The sequence below is a fragment of the Pseudorasbora parva genome, chromosome 3 (assembly GCF_024679245.1).
Source record: "Pseudorasbora parva isolate DD20220531a chromosome 3, ASM2467924v1, whole genome shotgun sequence".
NCBI lineage: Eukaryota > Metazoa > Chordata > Actinopteri > Cypriniformes > Gobionidae > Pseudorasbora > Pseudorasbora parva.
In genome coordinates, this window is record NC_090174.1 from 24,333,767 (window position 1) to 24,341,833 (window position 8,067).

The 8,067-nt window shown below is 36.3% G+C and overlaps 1 long non-coding RNA gene across 2 annotated transcripts; it reads right to left on the minus strand.

Annotated features, from left to right (window-relative positions):
• Nucleotides 1–3,603: 3,603 nt before the first annotated feature.
• Nucleotides 3,604–5,961, minus strand: LOC137071843 (uncharacterized). Of its 2 annotated transcripts, XR_010904518.1 has the most exons (3): nt 5,840–5,948; nt 5,417–5,561; nt 3,604–5,121 (listed from the first exon to the last, which is right to left on the minus strand). It is a non-coding gene; the product is annotated as an uncharacterized lncRNA (long non-coding RNA). The 2 variants fall into 2 exon arrangements; XR_010904517.1 differs by having other exon boundaries at nt 5,417–5,961.
• Nucleotides 5,962–8,067: the final 2,106 nt, after the last annotated feature.

An 8,067-nucleotide genomic window follows, 5' to 3' on the forward strand; every position in this document is an offset into this window, starting at 1 on the left:
AACTTGAGGGTTTGGGAAGCCTTTGATGTTGTGACTGAGTCGCTGTTTAAGGGGACTGGTTGGAGGAAAACTGTTCAGGATCCATAACACTATACAGGGTCTTTTTGTAACATTAAACACAATGACAACAACTAAGAAGGCCTATTACAGGGGTCAGAAAATGCAAAACATCTATTAACTCAGCCAAATTAAAATCCACAAAAAGAGTACAGATCATAGTAAAACTGTAAACCTGGTTAATTCAGCCATTGCAGCCATTTATTCTGATGTCGTTTGCAGTGGTGACACATAGTCTTCTGTCATTTTTGCTCCACCGACGTCAAAGGTCGAACACAAACTATAAAATATTTGTCGGTGGTCCATCAATAACTCTGACATGCCGACCCATACAGTACAATGCTAGAGGCAGAATGAACTGTCTCGACAAAAGCATCTGGTGCACATGTTGACCCAGAGGCCAAAAGGTTAGCAGCCAGACTCCTCTACCCATCCCCACTATGCTTTCATATGTTCAAATGATGGTCGCTGTGGCAATTATAAAGGTATACTTCAGCCAGGTCTAATGGACTAGGGGCAAAGAGCAAAACCTTTACAGTGGGGACCCAAGTCAAAGGTTAGCATGGCCATAAGACTGATTATGGAGCATTCGATGAAATGGAAAGACGCGGGAAGCGCCCACACTGAACTGCTCATCTTTATGCATATCTTACCAATGAACATGTCTTATGGAAAACACATTAATGATCATTTTAGTTGTCATGCAGTAGAAGCTGTTTTTGTTGTCTAGATTGCCACCGGCTTTTAATGACTATTAAATATGAATGGCCAAGGTCATGAGGGTCACAGTCTGCATTTAGAGAGTATGACCAGTGCCACATGTAAAGGTTAAAATGGAATTGCTTGTGCCAAGTTTATGAAGAGCCCCATTTATGCAGGCCAGCAGGGGTGATTTATGACCGGAGATAAGAGGAAGGATGGGTGGAAAACTCTTTCTTTTTTCAAATGCAATCAGCTTCTGTAAATACGTAGCTTACTTATATCAATCACGCTGTCACAGGGAATTGCCGTTCCTTTGCTTAGATGAAATAACAGCTTTTGTCTGGGTACCGACAACTGTGCTTTTGAAGAACAGTTGTTTTATCATTTTTAGTATGCGTGTTCACTAATATATGGCCTATGCAATTACATAATTCTATATAAGCATACCATATCACAACATATTTAAAAGTAATCACTCATTTAATTCTGTGTAATCCATTGTAACAGCAGTACTATATAAGCAGACGGCATAGTTAAAAGGGAGGATAGTCTCCTAAAGCAGACTCTGTTCATTCAATTGGTCATATAAAAGGAAAAATGTATTTTACTTGGCATCTGATTCAGAAGCGACTGCATGTCTCATCATTTCTACCTGACCCCATAACTAGTTAAAGTTATTGCATACTTAGGTTTAAAACAATGCATCTTAATTGAAACAAATACAATTTTAGGCATTCCATAACGTGTCCAAAAGGTAAATTTGATCTGCCATCATACTCACAGCTAAAACCGGGATGTTTTGTCACTGAATACCACAGCCAAGAACATTTGTGGGTCTTTGGCCCTTAAATCTGAAAACCACTCAGTGGTATGATCTTTGTGAAACTGCACCCCAGTGGCTCAGGGTCTGGCTGAAATGGAAAAAAAAGAACGAGAGATGTGCTTTGAACTCTTTGCCAAAACGGAAACACGGTCTAGTGCTGCTCATTTTAACGAGTCGTAAGAACTATTTTTGTTCCCTCATATAGCAATAAATTTGGTCTTTCCTTTTTATGTAAGCTTAATGTTTTTCTAGGTGTGGATCAAAGGGTGATAATTCAGAAAACCTTACGCATCAATACATTTTAGCTCATGCCTCTCAATGTCACACACAAATCCTATTTCATTTTTACTATATGTTGCACTTGGACTTCGGCAACCAAATTCAGCGGTGAAAGAATGAAAATATATGAAGCACTGTGGGAAAAGTCAAACACAAAAGTTAATACAACAAACCAAAATATTGGTTTGATGACTGACATTTGAAATAGGGCGGATGTAATTCAAGTCTAAGTACACTTTTCCCCCTTTTCACACACCCCTCTGGGTGACTGTATTTAATGCTATTTCCTCTCGTCATATTATGTCATATGGGACATTTAAAAAAACGTCTTCTGTATGGGCCCTGCATTATGTTATGTCCTCACTGTCCTCTTATGTTATAAAGTGCTGTTCATCTCTATACTAGTTTATAACTTATTTTTTCTCTCATACACAATTTCATATCAGCATATGGTTTGAAATACAGCTAAATGATTTATGTATATTTTGTGTAAGAGCATGTGGGATGTTATGTCTCTTATTGGGAGGGATCAACTGCTCTTTGAAGACTTCCCACCTGGCTGTTTGTTTGCGTGTTCAGGGGAACAGAGCTTTCCATTAAAATATGATTTGTCAATAGTGTGATCAATAGTGTCAGCCTGCCATTGTGTAATTATTCTGGCCTCCTGTATCAATAAAACTGCAATAAAGCTGTCATGCTTGATCTCTTGGTCATGAACATATGGTGGAAACTACTTTTCAAATGTATTTTTTCTTTGGACAAACAGCACTTTTAGCTTTATCTTATCCTGACCTCTATCGCCAAAGAGAATCCCAAACATCATTCAACTGTATTGCTGTCGATGCACAGGCAATAAACCTGCACATAGAAACCAGCTTTACATTACATCTCACACGACACGAGCAATGTTCAGACTAACACCATGATTGCCAGTGTGATATTATTGTACGCTATTTTAATAAACAAGATGTTTATGAGATACTTACATTTCGGACACAAGTTAGTTCGTGTGTTTTGCTCCATCAAAGTGTCTCCTCCTAGCAACATAAGCTTAATTGCTTTTCTGAACGAATCAGTAACGTTAATTTCGAAGCGGCTGAGTGTCACTTATTTCGTCCCGAATGAATCAGTAATTTTGAACGAATTGTTGACTGAATGAATCACTAATATGTACAGTTACATGTCGCCTCCTATTGGCGTAAAGATGTAACATGTTAAGAGAATCACTAAACAACAATCAACAACCTATGTCAACAACAGACAATCTTTTCTCGTTTTTGGAGACAGGTCTAACTGCAGAACCGCAGAACCCATATACGTCACTCACAACAGTCTGAGGTCTACAGCGCCACGCCACAGTCTCATGCCGGAAGTGGGCGGAGCTGATTTATCTTCGCATACATTGCTCTATTTGGAGCGTTTCAAGCCCAAAGTTTAAACGATGTTAATAATGTCAAGTATTTAATTAATAAGTTCCAATTGAAGATAGATAGAGAGATGATAGATAGGCTAGATAGATACTCACTCATAGTTAAATCATATAAATATGTTTTAAAATAAACAATACTGGATATTAATACAAAATCAAATAATTTACGTTAAATAATGTATTTATAAAAAAACATTGTAACGTTTTTAAAGTAAAAAGTTGCTATTATTTTTTATTTATTTATATTATGTCTTAAATATTATACTAGATAAACTGAACACAAATCTTAACACACAAAAAATGAAAACAAAGATTGAGCATTTGAACATTTATTTTTATGACACAATATATTTGTTTTTTACTCAAGCATCTCAGAATAAACCTTTTTTTTATAGTACATAATATATATTACACAATTCTACACTGTTATGCATGATTCAGATTAATCAAACAAACCCCAAAACACACAGAAATTGTTTAATTTTATAAAATGTTCCTTAAAAATCCCCTTAAGTAGCAAAGGCATCATATACTAGCTTGGGTTTGCTTTAAAAAAATACACAATCAGACCAAGGGGAATAAATTGAACTAAGTTGAAAGTTATTGCACAGCAGGTACATGACAAATTATTTCTAATATAAATGTAACCTCTATAAACATAGACAACTGTCTCTTTGGCCAGTTGTCGGTCAACCATTCAGCCTGTGAAAGTTGAAGGGCTTTTTCCTAGTCTTCCACTTTCAAATTTCAGAAATCAGGGCTCTTCCACTAAACTGTTGAAAACTTTTGGTTGTTCCACAGTCTTTACACTGCAGTGCAGAGGTCTTCTGTGATCCGCCACTCCTTCATGAGACAAGGGTACAAAGAAATAGGATGAAATGTTGGAAGTGTTTTAACAATATCGTGTGTTGAAGTAAGGATGTAGCATGTATAATAAAGTTGTGAAATTCAGTTTCTCATGTCTAAATTTCTGACATAAATGATACCCTGTCACAATCAAATTAATTAACCATTTTTGCAGTTCAAAATGTATGCAGAAATTAAAGGCAAGCACTTCATAGGGCTTCTCACACTGAGCTTATCGTCATTCTAAACACACTTTTAACCTCGGGTAAAGTAACATTTCACACTTTTATATTTACGTGCTTTGGACAGTCACTGAAACACTGTGCACTCTATATAAATAATAAAGTCAGCATTGAAGAGGAAAAACATCAAATGCAAACAGAAAACGCAATTGCAGCGAAGAAGAGACCATTTAAATTATTGTATAGTCTGAAATGTCCATTCAGGATAAACAAGGACATGCAAAGCTTGAGCATTTATGAAAACATATTGTGTGCAGTACAGTGTCTGTCAGTGACCCTGATACTGCACATATGTTATCCCATGGTTTATTAAAGTACAGTGTGGAACGGCAGTGTATGAATACCCAGGATTAATTGTTCATCTCAGGTAAATGATGATCAGTGTGAAACATGAAGCAAGATAACCCAAGATTCTGTATACCCAGAGTTTACTATTTCAACTGTGAAAAGCCCTCATGTTTTTTATCCTAATGAAGGGAAGCTTGTATTTAAAAAATGTTTACCTTTTCCTTCTTTTTCTTACCATTAACATGAAGATCATACTGTCAATAGAGCCATCCAACTGTTGTGGAACAGTCTAAACCAATTTAACATTATAGAATAGAAGAACATTCCTGGAAAATGTGACATATAACAACACACTATCTGTACAAGTAGCTTATGTCTTTATTAGAGCCTTTTAAAACTAACCTTGTTTTTGATCAGCTTCCATTATCCTGGGTGACATTCTGATTGTCAATTTACTGCAACAAAATCAAACCGATATATATAATGCTTGGTTGTGTACTTAAATTTAATTTTAATGGGACACATTCAAACACATGAAATAGTGCATTTTGTTAGCTTAAGCACTATATATATATATATATATATATATATATATATATATATATATATATATATATATATATATATATATATATATATATATATACACACACACACTTGAAACTTTATAACCAACTAATTCAAAAGGGACAACAAATAAATACTATTTATTGCTACTGTGTATAAACAAATAACTCAAAACCTTCATACCTCCATGGACAGCTGTTTTTTGAAGTGAATTTGAAGGTGTACTGTGCCATCTGGTCAGTTTAAAACACTGAGCAGTAGAAACTGTTGCAGAATGTCTTGCATTGATGTACATGAAGTAAAGCTGATCCTCTCCAAATCGTAATGCCTCAATAAATTAGTGGGAAAAACACATAAAACACTGGTCAGTATCAGATAAAAGCAAATAAAAAATACGGCGCCAGCAACAAAATAAAATCACAAACAATTATGTTACTTAAACCAAGACCATATCAACAGACGCGATAGACATCGTAAAGCAGAGCACATTAGAAAAAAATAGAGCCACGTTCTATTAAGTGTTAATACAACAACGATGGATCAAATAGCCTACACAACACAAATAAACTTGATAGATTAAAACCACAACACAAAACAGCTGTTTACCGTGTTCTCTTCCGCCGTGCCGATTGTTGTTTTCGTGAACTCCGCCCACTTCCGGCATGAGACTGTGGCATGGCGCTGTTGTCCTCAGACCGTTGTGAGTGACGTATATGGGTTCTGCGGTTCTGCAGTTGGTTATTATTGCGTTTTTGACCTTTAGCCCCGTCTGTGTTTGCTATATGACGCAGCGGCAGCAGCGCTCATACGACGTGAGTTTAAAGGGATAGTTCACCCAAAAATGAAAATGTGTAATTTTTACTTGGGAACCTATTTGAGGATATTTCTTCTTCTTCTTAAATAATGTAATCAGACAGTTGACGGTAGCCATTGACTTCCATAGGAAAAAAATACTAGGCTATATGGAAGTCAGTTAATTGGTTACCAACAATAAATAATTACATTCAACTATCCCTTTAAGTCCAGATTCAGTTTCTGTTTCATATTTTTCCTGTCAAAATGAAAGATGATGCTATGCTGTTGTGTAGCTATCAGCACTTTTGGAATGCTGCTTAGCCAATTAAATTAGAGGACTGAAAATAATTATTTAATAATTATGTTGCCATTTCTTCCAACAGCTGGATGGATGGACGAATAATGTTCATAGTCATGTTTGTCACAATGATGTCACTACAGTCTTTCTACTAAATTCACTCTCAAACACATAGAAATACAACTGCCATAACACATTGCAGGGGCAGGAGCATCAGAACCAATGAGGCAGTATATATCAGTGGATTGTGTTTCACAGTCTAGCTCTCCTGGGACAAAGTGGCTTCAGCCAATAACACTTAAGACCCCGGTACAGAAAAACGCAAGATCTTTTATTGCCACTCATCATTCATGTAATATCTGGCAGCATTTGTGATTAAAGAACAAGTGATTGACTAACTAGACACTCGAGTAGTGAGTTACGACCAGGCATAGCTTCTAGTTCGACGTGGGACATCTGCGTCGACAATAACTCTTCCTTCCCACTTCAACAGTAAATCAGAGAAAACGCCAAAGACGGAACAGTTAAATAATAACCTCAGATTTATTGTAAATCTGTCACAAAATTAGCATTATGCGAGGCCACTTCATGGATGGAGAGGTGATCGATAGGAAAGTAGATGAGAGTATTGATATAGTGCAAGAGAGAGAGAATCCGAGAGCACAGGTAGGTTGATCGACCACTTGCACTGGAATCAATGAACTCAGACAGAGTGGAGAGTTAGAACTTCCATCCATGGGTGACTAGAACCTCATCAGTGATAATATGTGTGACTTCATGTACAGTGTCAACACCTCCGAAAGAGAGCTTTAACGTACAACAACAAACAAAAAGGTTTGATAATGTTTTGGCATTAGATGTTATGCATTGATCAATCACTTCAAAATGTTGCAGTCAACAGGCAACCAGGTGAGACACAGGGCCCATGACCGATATCAAGTACCAAGGTAGAAATGTTTTCTCATTCCCAATGGGAAAGTGACCAAACAACATCGCCTGCCAACTTTTCTCAAAAAGTTGCCTTGTGTATTATCACCTTAAAGGGATAGTTCACCCAAATGTTTTTTTTTTCCTACTATGGAAGTCAATGAGGTCCATCAACTGTATGGTTACCAACATTCTTTAAAATATTTTCTTTTGTGTTCAACCGAAGAAGGAAACTCATACAGGTTTGGAACTTTAGGGTGAGTAAATGATGCCAAACGTTTCATCATTGGGTGAACTGTCCTTTTAAGTGTGTCTGATTCAAACCACTTACAAGCACGTTTGAGACTGTTCCATGAAGGTACTGACTCAGTATAAAGTTCATAAATTGAATGTAACAATGTGAACCGTGCTGGCAAAATGAGTCACAATAAGCAAATGTAAAAAAAAAATAGCTGTTGTTATTTTCCTGTTATTAAAACCTTCAAAATTATGAATTATTTGTTTGAATCAGACAAAGAAAATGACTGAGCTGCACCTGTTTGAAGTCGACAGAGTCAGCAAAGTACATTTTCAGGAACGTCTAAAGTTTTTTTGAAGGTTTAAAAAAGAAAATCTTCTAACAACCATACCTTAACATCCCTGGAAAATAACACCAAATTTGACACACATGAAGTCAAAACCAAATGGAAAAAATATAAATTAAACTTTTCCTCCATGTTTTGGATAATATTTATGTGGATACTCGCATAGACCGATATTTTAAAATACTGTAATTCTCTGTCTGTGTGTGTGTGTGTGTGTGTGTGTGTGTGTA